Source organism: Panthera onca, chromosome B1 (assembly GCF_046562875.1).
Source record: "Panthera onca isolate mPanOnc1 chromosome B1, mPanOnc1 haplotype 2, whole genome shotgun sequence".
NCBI classification, from domain to species: Eukaryota; Metazoa; Chordata; class Mammalia; order Carnivora; family Felidae; genus Panthera; species Panthera onca.
This window is the reverse complement of record NC_138342.1, coordinates 172,816,191-172,834,845: the sequence shown is the minus strand read 5'-3', so window position 1 is coordinate 172,834,845 and position 18,655 is coordinate 172,816,191. Positions and strand designations below refer to the sequence as shown.

The window sequence follows — 18,655 nt, the reverse complement described above, 5'->3', positions numbered from 1 at the left end:
GTTCCAGAATCTCCGCGCCTCCCTGCCCCGCCTGTCACGGGCACCCGAGCCACCGTTAGGCCCTGCCATCTACCACGTGGATGCCGTGTGCAGAGCATCTCGGAAGACTTTAATCCGGGGGCGGTGTTTCTCAGAGGCGCGGCAGGAAGGCGCAAAACCCGGTCCCCGCCCGGTCGCCAAGGTTTTTGCGGGGTTCGCGTCTCCGTCCGCGATCTCCACCGCGGAGGTGATTATTTCCATGTTAAATGCTGTACAGTAACTTTAAAAGTCGAATTCTTATTTTGGATGCTGGATGCCAAGTGCACGCTTGCTTTCCTATTCTGGTAGTTATTTGTCATTATGACGTGCGATCCGATTTGTGCCTGGTAGTGCTAGTTTTACGGTTACACGTAGATCTGCCTTAAGAATTCCCTGGTGCGCACTTGTATAGAAAGAACATGCTGAATATATTCATACTTGGCTGCGGCACAAAGGTGATTCTCCTCTTTCTGAAAAAAATGAAAAAAAAAAAAAAAACTTGGGTAAAGTATGTTCAGCCATTGTCAAGTAACTCAAAGACAGGCAAAGAACAAAATAACTTTTTTCTTCTTTTTTATGACAAATTCAAACTCCCACTCCATGTGCTGGGTTTTTTTTTTTTTTTTCCTCCTTTTTTTCCCCTTTCACTCATGGATAACTTAAAAATGGCTCAACTTGAAATTTTCCATGTGTCCAGGAAAGCTCCTGGGATTTCTGAGGATATGTAGGCAGGAAACACTTCAGAATATATAAGCAATCAAAAATTTGTTTTCAGTTTGTGAGCCTGCTGTATAAAACATCACAAACTCTGTGGCTTAACTAGCTTTGCCTATAATTTTGCACACACACGGTGTGTTGTTGTTTTTATTGTAGTTTTAGGTTTTTATTTTTGAGTGGTGCATAAATAAGGCCAAGAGTAGTTTGTTTATCTTGGGGATGGATAGTTAGTTAACTGTGTATTTCTATATAGAGTCAGTTTTTTTCCTCTGTTTAGTTTCTAAGGGAACAAATGCCTGGGATATGAAAAGCGAGTCATGATCAAATGCCGCTAACTTAATATTGGCATTAGGATTTCAGGCGAAAGGGGAAAATAAAATGTAAAGTCATAACTTTTGTTCTAACTGAATTTACTGCACTTTTCTAAAGAGCACCCCCTCCCCCGCATTAATTGTAGTTATCGCAGTGAGTATCTTGATGGTTACCCGAGTAGGTTGAGGCACTGACTAGCTCAGGCAGCACCCTAGTCTGTCTCTGGGGCCCCCCAAAGGCTGACATTTTGCTCTTGAATGCTAGCTTAAACATCAGGTTAGTGGGCATGACTCATGACCTGCCTGGGTCCTTGTCAAACGAGGCTTCTCGCAGTGACAAAGGCAGAACGCGTTTTGCAGTTGCGTGGTGAAATGCAGACTAGGAAAGGTGTGAAGGGGACTGCAGTAAAAGAAGGTGGGAAAAAAAGCGTAAATGCAGCTGACACACGTGTTGTGATTTTCCGTATCCTTCCTGAGGACCGGGGGTTAGAAGACTTCCCTGCCTCTTGCCATGTGCTGTAAATACCGCTTGGTGAAAACAGGCCCACACCCACGTATCACTGAAGTCTGTCTTGTACACAATTTGTGAAAACTAGTATTGACCTCAAAGATATCCCAGGCCCTGCTGGTCATGATGATTGCATCGGAATTGGGGACACAGTCTCCCAAGTGGATTCAAATATTAGCCTCTGTGAACGGCCCAAATGTAGGACATTTAAAACGATTTCACTTGGAAACTATGCAGTGATATCTTCCTTTTTTTCAGGGAAAAATGCTGAGATATCTGGTAAAATTATGTTTTCAGGGAAACCTGTGTGTCTTACTTTTCCAATAGGATCAGGCTGGGCTTAGGTGTGACCTTGGGAACCGCTTTCTCTGTGGTGTGTGCATGTTGTGTGGGTGGCGTGCAAAAAGTCACGAGCAGATGAGAAAGTGATGGTCCTTAAGGCGGGGGGCAGGGGGTGTCAAGATCTGAGTCTGATCTCAGAATCCAGGATGACCCCAATCTTGCAGCCCAGCCTCTACTCCTTGGTTTAGAGGCCCAGTGTGATCTGGGACCTCTATAGAAGGGTGTCGAAGTTTTAGTGTCTTTTACACTTCTGAATACTCATAGTCTCACCCTTCCTGGCTTCCTCCACGGGTTCTTTTGTTTTCTCCATAAGGCTGTTCTAGTCTTAGCCTGGATTAGGTGATTTGCAAAGCACAACTCAAGTGGAGTAGAGGAGAACAAATCGTAAATGACAATATCGGCAGGAAAACATGATGAAGCAAACTGCATCTCTAGTTCCCCAAAGGGAGCTGATACCAAAATGATTCATATCTTGTGAGTAGAAAATGTTGGAGGCCACAGGGAGTGCTCAGGGACTTGGTCAAGGCTGTGGAGTGAGTCAGTGCGGAAGGCAGGACACAAAGCCTGGTGTCCTGACAGCTCACCAAAAGGCCAGCCTCTCTCCCTGTTGGCCTAGTCACTTAAAACATGGTGATGTGAAATGATCAGGCCACAGGAGCAACCTTCGCTGGAAAATCTTGGCCCGGAGGAGCAAGGATCAACAGTAGGTCTCATTAGGTTATACTTCCTTTCTCATTGAGAATATTTCTTTTTTTTTTTTTTTTTTTTTTTTTAGTTTATTTATTTATTTTTGAGAGAGAGAGAGAGAGAGAGAGAGAAAGAAAACGTGTGGGGGAGGAACAGAGAGAGGGAGACAGAGAATCCCAAGCAAGCTCTACACCGTCAGTGCAGAGCCCAATGGGGGGCTCGAACTCATGAACCGTGGAATCATGACCTGAGCTGAAATCAAGAGTCAGACACTTAACCAACTGAGCCACCCAGGCGCCCCCCACATGGAGAATATTTCTTAAGGCTTCTGTTAACTCAGTTTTTGTTTGTTTGTTTGTTTTTTTGCTACTATGGCTTGAGGAAAGGTCACTTCTTCAGTAACAGATAAATTTATTTGTCTCATCTGGTGAGGAAGACTTCACAGTCATCTTGGGCCACACAAAGGTAACAATGTCAAGATGGCCAGAGGAGCGCTTCCCTGATGGTAATGGCCCTGGATTGTGGCCTGAAAAGTATGTGCTAAGTGGGTGCTGCTGTGTTCATATTGCTGAGTCCCACGACCTCTAAGGGGAAAAGGAATTACTCTGGTTCTGAAGAGACACAAGTCAGCAGTGAAAATACTCTTTCCGGTCTCAGAAACAGAGACATGAGGTCTTGGCAGGATGCCATGTCTCACTAAAGCCAACATCAGCCTTGCGAGTGGGCTTCTCATTTTTGCTTTATAAGCACCCCTGCAGAGCACTGGCAAGGAGAGGGTGTCCAGAAAAGGTAATTAACCGGACGATGTAGTTTTCCCACCAGGAAGTACATAAGAGGTTGTTTATTTAAAAATAGACTCATAGTGGATCACGTAACGGAAAAAAGCCCCTCCCTCCATGAAGATGTTCATTACCTTGTTTATTATCTGGAATAGTAAAGACCTGAACAACCTTTTTTTTTTTTTTAATATGAAATTTATTGTCAAATTGATTTCCATACAACACTCAGTGCTCATCCCAACAGGTGCCCTCCTCAATGCCCATCACCCACTTTCCCCTCCCTCCCACCCCCCATCAACCCTCAGTTTATTCTCAGTTTTTTTTTTTTTTACATTTATTTATGTTTGAGAAACAGAGTGAGACAAAGCATGAGCGGGGGAGGGGCAGAGAGAGAAGGCGACACAGAATCTGAAGCAGGCTCCAGGCTCTGAGCCAGCGGTCAGCACAGAGCCCGACGCGGGGCTCGAACCCACAAACCGTGAGATCATGACTTGAGCTGAAGTCGGTTGCTCAACCGACTGAGCCGCCCAGGTGCCCCGTTTATTCTCAGTTTTTAAGAGTCTCTTATGGTTTGCCTCCCTCCCTCTCTAACTTAAGACCTGAACAACCCAAAGCATATCCTGTAGAGGAAAGAGAATGAGTAGGCACATGATAGCACAGCAATTGGATGCACCCGTAAACAGCCATTGAGGAGGATTATGGGGGCTGGCTAGGAAATGTGGGAAGATGTTTAGCGGAAAATGGAATGTATATCATGGATTCACAGATTGCTGCTCTGTAAAGTATGCCCCCAGGAAGCAGAGAAAGTCAAAACAGTCAGTGGTTAAGGTGGTGCAGTTATGGCTGGGGATCTGTTTTTTATTTCCTACTTTTATTCTCCTGCCTTAATGTAAATTACAACCAATGTTCCCAAGAAGGATCACTCGGACCGGCTTTTCGATATCTTGACCCAGAGTATGTTTTAACTTTCTATTCCCACTCTGGGTTCATCATGTTCCACGATGTTTAGCCATTTGTAAAAAAAAATGAATCTTTATCCTGCAGGAAGGGATTTTTTTTTTTCTCGTGCTAAGGAGGAACCAAGATGCCAGTGAAGACGTGCTATATGGAGGCCCTGACCATTTGAAAATGGAAATTAAACTGTGGCTACTTTTGGGAAGACTCATGCTTTGACGTCATCACTTGTCAAATGGGTCCAGCTTCTAGTATCATTTTAAACTCTTCTCATTAAACACACACACACACACACACACACACACACACACACACACACACAGGATACTCTGTCTCATAATAGAGTCGTTGCTGTGTACATCAGTGCAGAAAATATCTCTTAGAAAAAAATAGCCCAGCTGCTCTCCAACATACAAGTAACTCCTTAGCAATGTTCCACAGGCTTTTTATGACCTGGTAGAGAAAGAAAAGGAAATCCTGCACTTTAATTTGATTTTTTGCTGTTAAATTTGTGTTTGTGGACAGGTGGCTCTTCGTCTATGTGCCTCAATTATCTTCTCCATGTCTCCTGTGTGCCTCAAAGGAATATCAGCAGCCCCACGGGACTGTTGTGTATGATTCCATTGTTCTGGATGAATGAAGAAATCAAAGATAATTCTGTTATCTATATTGTGGGGTGAGGTGGGGCTCAATTTGAGCTATGATACCCATCTCTCAGCCCTGGTTATGGAATGTCGAGGGGCTTAGGTGTCTTTTAGGGGATTGTCGTGCTTAAAAAATTATGTTTTTAATTTTGGTGGAGTGTTGTTTATAGGTAACTTTATATAAGGGACCACTTTGATTTTAGTCCTGTCTCAATAGTTGAAGTAATTTGCACTTGGAGTGCAATGTGGAAGTTGAGCATCAATAAAAATCAGGAAAAAAAATTCTGCCTTGTTAATTTTTCTTGCAATAATTTTATCAGATGGATGCTGGCTTAGAGACACTGGGGTTAAAATTGTGTTCTAGGAAAAGCCAGTGTGTAAAGGAATTATAGATATTGAAGCCAATAGTAACAACAAATTATATGTTGATTTTGAGTGATTTTAATACCCCCCTTTTTTTTTCAACTTGGTCACTTATTGTCCTAAGGCCTTTGGACATGGGGAAAATACTAAGTCAACAATTCAATGACACCTAGAAGCAAAAGTCTTTTTGCACGGTGGAAAGAAAAATGCATCTCCTAATGAGATGGAAAACAAAGACGAAGGAGTTTCAGAGACAAAGAGCTTTGGTACAAACTGCCCCTGGTCCCCTGAGAGTCCAAACTCTTGCTGGCAAGAGGCAGCACTTCGGTTAATCCCTAACTGTTCTCTTGGTGCTTCGCCAGAGAGGTGTTTTTTCAGGAGAAAACGTGAGTTCAGATGGAAGAAATTGAGAATGAGGTAGTGGGAAGGGCCATCAACGTTTTGTCCTCTCAGGACACGGCTGGAAGCGAATCTGACCGTCACCAGCTCCTAGGGGTCAGTTCTGAGCAGAAGCAGGGACATCGCTCGCTCACCTGTCCTGATGGCCCAGTGTTCTAAGACCTGCTCGGTTATTGACCCGCAGGCTCTTCACGGTGAGATCTGCCTCCGAACACCTCCCGGAGGTATTGCTTCTTACAGTGTTTCAGATTTCAACCTGAACTTGCCAGTGACCAGGAGGAGGTTCCTTCCTGCACCGCTTGCACTCACCATAGAAACAACTCCATCCTCCTGAGGCCGCAGGCTCTGTCTTCCCGAGGCTGGATTTGATTCCAGAAGTTCAAGTGCAGGACATCGATCTACCTTCTGCTTTCACTGCGTAGAAGTAACTGTAAATGACTTCCATTGCCCTCTTTTGGAGAGAGGATCGGGGGAAAAGACAGAGCTATCGGAGGAATTCTGAAAATGCTCACTCACAGAAAACAATTTCGCAGCAGTCATTGAATAGGGGTAGGGGTGAAGAGGCAGGGGGACACTCAGTGCCTTCTCAAAGGGCCTGGAAGTTTCTAACCACTTTCTAGCAGGGCTTCCCACGGGCTCAGTGCCCATGGATGAGCTATACCACTTACGTATCCATCACAAAGGGTACTCAAACCCCTTCCAGTGTTCCGTCTTTATTCAAAGTTCCAAGGCTCTCTCACTCTGGCTTCAGAAGGAGTGACTCAAAATAGTCTCTTGGAACGCAAGCTAGGATCATATTCCTTCCCCCAAACAATCAGGGAGTTTCTTTGTTTTCTGGGCCCCTTGTCTGCAAAAGGAGGCCGGGAACAGGGAGGACATGAAAGCATCTGGGAACTGTCCCGGAGCCCCGCTTCTTCTGGCCACCTGCTCTCCTGACCAAGACTGCCTTCAAGATCGAATTGGCTTCAAGATCGAATCCATAACCACAAACAGCCACACCGACTTTAGAAGATGCTCGACGCCCGGGGGGGAAGAGGCACAGCCGAGAAGAACCGGGCCCATTATTACCCTCATTATTTATTACTCACCCAGTACTCCAAAGTCTGCAAGGGAAAAGGGTATAATTCCCTCCGCATTTCAATCCTGCAATATTTACTCCGAGCCAGAGCCTCTGCCTGTTAACGTTCTCTCCGAGGAGCGCCACTTGCTTTGAGGCGAGCGCCGTGGGGAAATAGAGCACAGAAGGGAGAAGGAGGCAGAAGAGGGCTCAGAGCGGGCCCTCGCCAAAGAACTCGGGCTGTCATAATTTACACACCTTGCCTAATGCACAGCACATGTCTCGGCTACAAAAGGCGTTGGGTAGACTGGCGCTGTCTGCCTCGCAGTGGGCCTGCTGTGAGCGTGTCAGCAATACTCTTAACGATGACAAAGTAGTTCATCAATAATTTTTTCCTAACACCCTTCTCCAGGAACCGAACAACAAATAGAATCCATCTCCTATCAAGCCCATCCCTGGGCACCGTCTCCCTCACTTCACCCCACCCGGGCAGACTTCCCAGTGGAGTCGCAGACAAGGAGGTCACGGGCTCGGATGTGGGCTCCCGGCGCTGGCTGGGACCTTGAGTGCAGCTTTCAGGCCAGAGGCCCCGAATCCCTGTTTTCCTTTTTCTGAACACTTCACTCACCTCATCCATGCTAACTGACGGTCAGGGAGCGCTGGGGTTCTTCTGGCTACCAAGCCTCATAAAAGGAAACTCTCTTTCTTTTTCTTTTCTTTTTAATTTGGGGGGGGGGCAGAGGGGGAGAGAGAAAGAGAGGATCTTAAGCAGGCTTCATGCTCAGCTCGGAGCGCAGTGCAGGGCTCGATCCCACGACCCTGGGATCGTGACCAGAGCCGAAATCAAGAGTTGGACGCTCAACCGACTGAGACACCCAGGCGCCCCCTGTCTTGTTTTTCATAACCATCTTGCTGAGTTCAGTTTATTTCAGGTCACTTTTGTCCTTCATCCTTCCTATTTCTGGTGCCCCCATGTGAACAGCGTCATTAGGATCCGGCGGCTGCTTGGGGAGCAGGTGGGGGAGGGAAAACAGAGCTGTTTTAAAAATATATTAAGTAAGCTTACTTTCTTTTCTACACCTTCTGTATTTAATGGAGAATGATGATTTGAAATTACAGACGTTGTAAGGAAAAAAAAAGCCTATGAGCTAGGATTAACCACTAATAACATTTGGTTAGTATCTTTCCAGATACATAGTTAATCTAGTTAGATCTGTACCACCCTCTTTCCTTCTTCCCTTTCTTCTGTCCTCTTTTCCTATCAATGCAGTTGACCCTTGAACAATGTGGGGGCTCAGGGGCACCCACTGCCCCCTTCCGGTCCAAAATCCATGTATAACATTTGACTTGCCCCAAACTTAACAACTAATAGCCCACTGTTGACTGGAAGCCTTACCAATAACATAAAATGGTCAACGAACACATGTTTGGTTTGTTGTATGTGTTATATCCTGTATTCTTACAATAAAATAAGCTAGAGAAAAGAAAATGTTAAGAAAATAATAAAAAAAGAAAATACACGTAGAGTCCTGTATCTGATTGGAAAAAATCTGCATATAGGCGGACTCACACAGTTCAAATCCGTGTTGTTCAAGGGTCAAGCATTTTTCAAGTGGGGGAGCCACTTTTAGAAAATGCTGACTCATGGTTACCTTTCCTTCCCCTTCCGGTCTTAGACGAATGGCTTGGCAGGATTTGGCCTTTTGAGGGCTGAGCGAGCCAATGCCAGGCACGGTGCCTGGCTCTCCGTATGCACTCAGCACTCACTGAGTTAGGCTTTACTGCAATTTTTTTTTTAGGTACCCCACGTGGCATATGGTTGCTTTGCAGGCTAGAAATCATATGCTAAAGAAAGCATTAAATCTGAAATTTATGTCAGCAGTCAGAGCCCCTCCCTGCTCACTTTCGACGGCATGACCATTGGTGGCCTATCCATAATACAAGGAGTTTTCTTTATTTATTGGATTAGCTCCTCGGCTGGCATTTTTACGGTTGTGTTGTGCCTGTTGATTGTTGTTGGCTAAAGAACAAACGCCTGGCTAATGTCCACAGGGAAGAACAATTTGCACATTTATTTTATCCTTTTGTTGATATTTCAGTTCCAAAAGCGCAAGGTTAGTTTGCTTAACTAATGCGTTATCCCTTGATCCCAGGTGTTCCCGTATGACAGTGTTGTCTGGGCTTTGACTCCCTGGTGTGACTGGTAGAATGTACACATCCTTATGAAATACGAACAATTCCATTTATCAGGGGCTACAGAACTAAGGCACAGCCAGTTGATTAAAGGAACAAATGAATAGCGCGTTCCTTTATGTGTCAACAGAGGCTACTTACTGAATTTGACTATCTGATTTTCCTCATACAGTGTGGCCTCAGCACTGGCGATCATTGCTGGCGGTACCTGTGTCCAGGCCATAAGCACTTTGACAACAGGGACCGTGTCTCGTCTCCCTCTGTCTTCCACAAGGCTTGGCACCAGATGCAAGATACGTTTGTGCTTCGTAAACGCTCCTCGACGACGTCGATGAGGGGGGTGTTTGCTCGTATTTGCGTTGCTTTGCCAGTTGGGCAAGCCGAACACGTGATGTCTGGTGGCAAGCCCTTGTTTCTTTCAATATAAAGCCAGACAGAAAGCTGGGCCTGCTTCAAATCCCCAGTGGTAGCTTGATTTGGGAGTAAGGACCCAAAATGCCAGCTTCTTACTGGACTGTACTTTGCGGGGGGGGGGGGGGTGGGATTCTCCCCCCAACCATACCAGACAATGACACTGTGATTTCTGCAGTTGTCATGACCTGAGTTTTCTGGCTGCTGGAGAGTTTTCAGCCATGGCGGACAGACCTGTTGTTTTCGAGTTGCTGGTCCCGTCAGTTCTGAGGTCAAAGCAAAGTGGGGGAACACCCATTCCCGAGACCTCGGTTAGATGTCATGGTCCGAATGGAGCAGGGTTTGAGCACCTTGGACTGGAGAAGTTTGGTGGGAAGTGGGAAGCGAAGAAAAGGGTGCAGGAGTAGAGAATTGCTGAAGAATGGCATGGTAGAAATAACAGACAAAGAAGAACTGGGTAGGAAGACTGAATGTAACAGGCAGGAAGCGGGACGCCCACGGAAGAGAAAATGTGAGCACATGGGGGTAGGTTGGGGAAATGAGAGACAACGGGGGCAAAAAAGGAAAGAAGGGATGTAGAGTGAGAGTCTGGAAGAAAGCGAAAGATGCGAAGGGAAACGAAAGAGGAAATTACAAACCCTGATGGAGAGAGACCCGGACTGCAGAGGGAAGAAGGCAAGAGATGGAAAGTGAATATGGAAAAAAAAGATGGATGTTCTCTTTGAGGGAGATAAATAGAACGTGAGTTAGATGAGACTTTCTATGAGACATGCTGCATTTGTTAGCTTACTCCAGAAAGAGGGAGCTGAGAAATACAAATATATTTTTAATCTGATGGGTTTTAAAAAATATTATCTATTTATATTTTCATTGGCATGGAAACGCATGGAATGCAGACCAGATCATCATAGAAAGGTGTTTGGGGGAGAAGAAAAGAGACAAAAATGATTATTGCAATAGATTGTTTTTCATTTTCCATTTCAGAGACAATTTAATAACAATTTGGCTTTGATGCTTTTATTTATTTTGCTTCCTCTTCTCAAGGGCCTATTGGCCCCATGTCTGTTTTGCTTGCCCCTTAGCGTCGTTTGTTTACAACCAAGAGGGAACCCGATCTTTTACTTGAGTAGCATCAACCTCATTTCGCTAGGAGGCCAAGCTTCTTTCTTTCGTCTCCAGCTCTTCTCCAAGAAATTGGCTGTATGTCAGTCTTTCGTTTGCTGGAAAATTGTTTTCTTCCCCTACTGGTTACTCAGTGGCGCTGATAAGTGGGACGTTCTATTTGTTTATTCAAAGAGGGATGGTGGTGACGAGTGTACTTCCTGTATTGTGAAATCGGAACTCATCTGCACTCTGGTAACGAGATATCAATCTTTTGTGTAATGCCAGGTACTGCGCTTAATTGCCCTCTTGTAATGTGTTATCCCTGAGATGATAATTTGAGTTATTTCTTTGTTAACCTTTACACAGCCAATAACAAATTAAACATCATTATCTGAGTTTAAAATAGGCTGTAAATCTCTAAGCCCTGGTAATACTCAGACACTTACAACCAGGGAGTCATAAAATGACATTAAATGACACTCTGAAACACAACCCAGAAAGTACTACAAATAAATGGGAAGAAAGGAGAACATTACCAAGAGGAGTTTATGTGGGATGATCCCTCTCAGTTACAAGGCAGAGATTATTCAAATTAGGGCAATTTGGCGCTGAAATAACCACTTAAAATGCACTTTCTTAACCTCTCTTCATGTTGCCTGTGACTCCTTCAAGACTGGACAGTCCTTCTTTGTGTATTGCTTGAAATATTGCGAGGAAGTTCAAGTTTGGCTTCTGCCGTGGAGTCAGCCGGCACTCACTCCCCTTTGCGCCAAGATCCTTGTCTGTCTGTTTTCACAACTATTGCCTAAACCGCCCGTTTGGTTACTTAATTCTCTTCTCTTGTCCGTCACTGCTTGATGTTGTCAGTTGTATCCCCTCCGTGACATTGGGAGCCTCTCACAAGTAGGGTTATGTCTTACCTTATTTTGCATCGTAGGGGTCCAGTGATCCTCCAGATGGAAGTTTCTAGGTTCTGTCCTAGTCTTTTCAGTAACGCGATGGAGGGTGAGGAGGGTGAGGGGGTTGGGGAAGAAGGTATAAAATATGTGTGCACAGGGAACTGCTTTTTGGGACCAACAATGCTGTTTTTCCTCTCAGGTTTTGTTTGAAAACTAACTCTGTGGATCACACGTTCAAATTGAACCTCATGCGCCAACTCAGGATGACTTTTGAAAACGTTTCCAGTTTCATAATGATTTTGGATCAGTTTACATTTTCTACTGGAAGACCTTTTATTCTCAAATTCAGTCTTATCCTAAAAGTAGCAGACTTAAGCCAACATTTTCACACTTATTAGCATGTAATTGTATATAGTGTTCCCCTACAGTTTTATTATTTTTTAAGTTTTTTTTTTGTTTGTTTATTTTAAGAGAGACAAAGCTTAAGTAGGGGCGGGGCAGAGACTGAGGAAGAGAGAAAATCCCAAGCAGGCTCCACGCTGCTGGTGCCGAGCCTGATGCAGGGCTTGAACTCACAAAACTGTGAGGCCAACAGTCTGCCACTTAACTAACTGAGCCACTCAGGGGCCCTAACACAGTTGTTACCCTACAGTTTTAAAGATCTCCAGTTAAGCGAGGGTAAATTCCCCAGGTCCTTCAGTCTTGAGGAGTTAGACCCATTTGTGTTCTTGTTCTCTTTCACTTTCTTACCCTCTCTTTCTCTTATCATCCTTGGTGGTTTTTCTAATTTACATTTAAATTATTTATTTAAAATTCTTTATCAATTCTAGTTAATTATGGTCTGCTTTCATCTCTGCCAAATCCGTCTTCTTCCTTTCTGTGGGTCTGTTTCACTTTCAAGTTTCCTTGATTGAATTTTTAGTTTATTTATTTTTTAGTTGTTCTGTCTTTTCTTTTTTTTTTTTTTTACTCAAAGAAGGCATTTGGGGCCATGCAAAAAGAAAAATTTGGGACCTCTGTGTGCCTCATGTTTTGTGGCCAAGAAAAATTTGTGGCCTCATGTTTTGGCCATGAGTTTTTGTGAGTTTTAATACGTTTTTCTTTCTAATTGTTATTTATTTATAAGTACTCATATTGCAGTTTCGATTTCTAAATGATTGAATGGTTTTTGTTTTGGTTTTTGTTTTGTTTTGTTTTATGTTTTTGAATTATTGCATTTTGGTTAGAAAATGTGGTTTGGACCATTTCTATTTTGGGTGATTCTAAAAAAACCCCACAACTTTATTAATGTTATTCACATCATCTCCAACCTTGTTTTTTTTTTTTTTTCAATGTTTTTTTTTTTGTTTTTTTTTTTGTTTTTTTTATTTTATTTTTGGGACAGAGAGAGACAGAGCATGAACGGGGGAGGGGCAGAGAGAGAGGGAGACACAGAATCGGAAACAGGCTCCAGGCTCCGAGCCATCAGCCCAGAGCCTGATGCGGGGCTCGAACTCACGGACCGCGAGATCGTGACCTGGCTGAAGTCGGACGCTTAACCGACTGCGCCACCCAGGCGCCCACCAACCTTGTTTTTTTTTAGTCTATTTTATTTTCCAAGGAGCAAGAGGGCTCTGTTAATCTCTAGCTATAATTATCATTCTGCAAATTTATCCTTAGAATTCTAATACTTTTAAGATTCATATATTTTCATGTAATGCATTTACATTCAGGATTACTATGCATTATTCTCAATATAAATGTTAGCTCTTTTTATTATTATAACAATAAAGTTTATAAACTTATCTCCTTTATCCAGTTTAGTGTTGTTTGCCTTTAAGTTTACTTTGTCTACCATTAGTTTCGTGACAGCTTTATTTTATTTAAAAAAAAATTTTTTTTTAATGTTTTTATTTATTTTTGAGACAGAGAGAGACAGAGCATGAACAGGGGAGGGGCAGAGAGAGAGGGAGACACAGAATCCGAAGCAGGCTCCAGGCTCTGAGCTGTCAGCACAGAGCCCGACGCAGGGCTCGAACCCACTAACCGTGAGATCATGACCTGAGCCAAAGTCGGACGCTCAACCGACTGAGCCACCCAGGCGCCCCGTGACAGCTTTATTTTTGTTTACCTTTGCCTCAGAATCACTTGCGTATCCTTTTATTTCTAATCTCTGACTTGAGCATTCTTTTTATTTAAAACAGTTTTATTGAGGTAGGGTTGACATAAATAAAATCCTCCCATTTTAAGTGTATATATATATATATATATATATATATATATATATATGTATATATATTTAATTTTTTTAATGTTTATTTTTGAGAGACAGAGACAGAGAGACAGAGTGTAAGCAGGGGAGGAACAGAGAGAGGGAGACAGAATCTGAAGCAGGCTCCAGGCTCTGAGCTGTCAGCACAGTGCCCGATGTGGGGCTCAAACCCATGGACCATGAGAACATGACCTGAGCTGAAGCTGAACACTTAACCAATTGAGCCACCCAGGCACCCCTTAAGTATATATTTTTGATTTTTAATAAATTGAGTTATGGGACATCTGAGTATTCTTTTAAATAATATGTATTTTTGATTCGATGTGAATATCTCATTCAATCTCCTTTTAATATGAAAGTTTAACTTATTTACATTTATTGTTGTAGCTGATATTTTTTGGCCAAACACCTGTCATCTTGTTCTACTTCATTTCCTTTGCCTGTTCTCTTTCTGTATATTGATCCTGTTTTCTTTGTTTTTAATCTCAAATATCTTTGAATGTATATGTCTTCTTTTACTTTTACTATTGGTCAAAATTTTTTCAAAAGTAATTCCTAAGCTGTATTTCTATTACTGTCAGCCAGAAGCGAAATGCAACTCTCTCTCTCTCTCTCTCTGTCTCTCTCTCTCTCTCTCCCTCTCTCTGTGTGTTTGATACAAATAATTTAGCACAATTTTGCATTTATATAATCACCTTTCCCCCCTTTTCTTCTTATGTCATTTCTTAGTCTTTTAAAATAATAAATTTGGCCTTTATAACCAGATTAATGTGATTACATCAGACTTTTTCATTATATATCCTCCTCTGAATATCTATTTTTTGGCATTTATATTTAAATTTGTAGTGATATTTGTATTGTTAGGCATGTCTCTATTTTAATTGGTTTCAGCATCCTCAACTACTTCCTTCATATTATAATACTCACATTTTTGAGCTTCTAATTTTGTTTAATTTTTCAGGAGTTGGATTACATCTTCGATAAATTTGTTGGGAAGGGTGTATAGGTGCTATATTTTCTGACACTTGTATACTTAAGAGTCTTTTTCTGAGGTCTTCACTTATAAGATATTGGCTATAAAACTCTTGGGTCATACTCCTTTCCACTGAAAACTACTTAGACATAGCCCAGTGTACTCTAGTATTTAATGTTGAGATGTGAAAGTCTGGTAATACTTTGCTTTTATTGATTATTCCTGGAACATAAGGAACTCTTAAAATCTGCATACATTTCTTCAAGTTAGAAAAAATATTTCTTTATTATGTTTTTTATGTTTCTTCCTTATTATTTTGCCCTTTCTTTATGTTTTCTAGGACAGCATTTCAAGCTTGTGGTCCACATAGTGGTTTTAGTTTTTTCCCTGGATGCTGTGTGGAAAATGGATTGGAAGGTAGTTTGTGATGGAGGCAATGAGGAGAGCAGTTATGGTAGCTCTTATAGGCACAGACCAGGGTGGTGGCAGTACAGAAGGAAAGAAACAAATGAACTTGAGATACATTTTATAAGTAATTTTCCATGTTGCTGTGAACTCTCCTACCCCTTGTCCTCCTCCTCTTTCTTCCTCTCCTTCCTCTCCTTCCCCTTCCCTTTCCCCTTCCCTTTCCCCTTCCCCTCCTCTCCCTCCCCTCCCCCTCCCCTCCCCCCTCCCCCTCCCCTTTCTTCTTCTTCTTCTTCTTCTTCTTCTTCTTCTTCTTCTTCTTCTCCTTCTTCTGTCTTTCTGGATCTTGATATTAACAAGGTAGCAGAAACAGGATAGGGAGCTGTTAGCTGGAGGCCATTTTGAACCAGAAGCTGGCTCACAGATTCTTGTGGCAAGTTTGTAGGAAAGAAGAGTCTTAATAGTTGGACATTTGCAAAGTGCTTTAAAACTTATAGAGTAATGCCTTAATTGAGCCTTTTACCCAGAGTGGTTGACAGTGCAGCTAGACATAATAAAACTAAGATACTGGGTGGTTCAATGATTTGCTCGAAGTCACAGTTAGTGGCGGAATCATGACCTCATCTTCTGTTTTTTAGCGCAGTGGACTTTCTACTGAGTGTATTCAGAACCTTGGGCTTCTGCAGAAGCTCTGGAATGGTCACTGAGGGTGGGGTGAGGGGCAGGGAGAGGTGGCAGGTCAACTCTACCCATAGGGCCTGGCCCCTGTGACCTGCATGTTGGCCAGAGCATTTCCCCCTTTGCCTGTTATATTCTTATAATCTATACATATACAATTTTATTGAAAGAGATTCTATTGATGAGTGATAAATTTTGACAACCATTTCAGGATCCCACGTTGCCTCCAGTCTTGGGCTTGATGAGTCAAGTGGCTTTAATATAAAACACGTTCGAATCCTCTCCACCCTCTTAATCCAGATTCTGACCAAGTGCACCACCGGATGCACGTGGCACGGCAGCTGCAAGATGGGCCACACGAGTTGCAGTCCAGCTGCCCTGAGCTGGGTGGTTTGGACAAGACCTAGGCTACATGTCTCGTCAGTCTGTATGCCGCCTTTCTCCTTTATGTCCCATTCCGTCCATGTCATCTGCCTTTAGTTTGCTCCTTTCTTATCACATATCCTGCCCCCTCTTATTTTGTCTTTCCTTTCTTTATATTTTCCTTCCCGATCTCTGTTTGTGTTTTCTGGCCTCCGCCCACTTGACTTCCTTCTGCTTCTCCTTTCCTAGACCTCTCTTGAATGTTTTACTTCCGTGTCCTCTTTTCCTGTCCTTTCCCTCATATTCTGTCTTCTCTCCCAATCCTCCTGCTCTTTCCCAACACTTTATGATGAAGATGTTCAGGTATACAGCAGTGAAAAAATTTTACAGTGATACCAGTATACTTACACTCAGATTCCATTGTTAACATCTTATGAAATGTACATATCTGTTAATTACATATCTGTTTATCTCTCTATCCATCCAGAAATCTATAATTTTTTTTTATCTTAAAATAAGTTTCGGGTATCAGTGACCAGTACACTCCCTGTAAGTACTTTAGTATGTGTATCATTAGCTAGAATTCAATATTTGCTTAAAGTTCCCCCCTCCCTTTTTTTTTTAAAGGAGGATACTCATTTTTTTTAGGTTTATTTTTGAGAGAGAGAGAGCGAGCGAGAGCTTGTGTGCGCAAGAGAGCACACAGGAGAGGGGGAGGGACAGAGCGGGAAGGAGAGAATCTCAAGCAGGCTTCGTGCTGTCAGCACAAAGTGTGACACAGGGCTCGATCCCACAACTGTGAGATCATGCCCTGAGCCGAAATCAAGAGTCAGACACTTAACTGACTGAGCTACCCAGTTCCCACTTTTTTTTTTTAATGTTTATTTATTTCTGAGACAGAGACAGAGCATGAGTGGGGGAGGGACAGAGAGTGAGGGGGACCCAGAATCCGAAGCAGGCTCCAGGCTCTGAGCTGTCAGCACAGAGCCCAACGCGGGGCTCAAACTCACAAACTGTGAGATCATGACCTGAGCCGAAGTTGGACGCTTAACCAACTGAGCCACCCAGACGCCCCCACCCAGCTCCCACTTTTAAGCTACAATTTACACACAATAAACTGCACAGGTCTTAAGTGTGCCGTTGGATGAGTTGGGACAGATGAATACACCTGGGTAACTCAGACCCCTGTCAAGACAGATAACCTTCCAGTCACCTCAGAAAGTTCCTTCATGCCCCTTCACAACCAATCCCTGTCCCCCCTTTCTCCCTCCAGAGACCCCTACTGTTCTGATAATTTACCACTCTGGATTTGTTTTGCCTGTTTTAAAACGTCATAAAAATGGAAACAAATAGAATGTACTCCTTTCTGGAAGGCTTCTTTCACTCAGAAAAAAAGTTTTTAAGGGACGCCCAGGTGGCTCAGTCGGTTAAGCGTCCGACTCTTGATTTTGGCTCAGGTGATAATCTTGCAGTTTGTGGGTTCAAGCCCTATGTCAGGCTTCAGATTCTCTCTCTCCCTCTCTCCCTGTCCCTAACCCCCACTTGCTCTCCGTCTCTCTTTCAAAACAAAAAAGACCAATGTTTTTAAGATTTGTCCAACCCCCAATAGTTTTTCCTTTTTGATTGCCCAAGTGATACTTCATGGTGTGGCTATAATTCCTATCTCACAAAGTTGTGTTGTGAAGAAAATGAGGTAATGTATGAAAGGCTCCCAAGTAAGTCCCTAGTATACAGTAGGTGCTCAATAAGTGGTAGTTGTGATTGTACAGAGAAGGCACAGAGGCTTCCAGTTGGAAGATACTTTATGATTGGATTTCTGCATTATTTTCTAGCTCTGTGGCTTTTGCCAAGTTATGTCACACCTATCTGCCTTCATTTATTCCCCTAAAACCTTTCTTTTTCCTCACGAGTTGTATAAGGATCAAAATAGAAACCTTCCCAGTATTATTGGAAAGGAATGATGAAGAAAAATGATGGCATCTCCTTTTTTTTTTTTTTTTTTTTTCACACCGCTCGGGTTTTGCAAGAAATTGCTTCGAGATTCTTGGATGAGAAAATCTTACTCAAAAGCCAAGAGCTACAGTGTGAGGCATATCCTTTTCCCAGACCCATTAGCTGCCATTCAGCTAGGACTTAGCAGTTTCCACTGGAGCATAAAGAAGTTTATTTTACCATTTTAATTTGGTGCTGCTTTATTTACCCTGTTTGTGCTAACCCAAATTTGGCACCCACTCTGTACTCCAAGTGCTAATTTAAGTGACATATTTCCGTTCTGCCTGGGAAGAATACACAGAAGAGCTGAAAGACGTGTGTTTATAATTATAAGGTACCGAGTTGGCTCAAACAACATCTCATAGCATATGGGAACTATGTGGGCTAGTTAGCAAAAGTTTATGCTGAAGCCTGATGCTGTTTGGCTGAGTTTTGTAAACTCAGAGTTGTTAAGCTGTGTCTAATAAAACATGGGTTGAGTCAATTTAATATTTCCAGGCTATTCTGTTGTTGTGGTAAGGACAGCCCCTTTCCCTTTTCTTGGCCTAAAAATGCAGAGGATTTGAATTCAGCTCTGGAGATGGTGGCTTTTGTTGGGATAAGAAGG

At 43.0% G+C, this 18,655-nt stretch overlaps 1 protein-coding gene across 1 annotated transcript in view; it reads left to right on the top strand.

Moving 5' to 3' along the window:
- Positions 1-18,655, top strand: part of EBF2 (EBF transcription factor 2) — a 192,907-nt gene that overhangs the window by 36,246 nt on the left and 138,006 nt on the right. The gene's annotated exons all lie outside the window — the stretch shown is intronic.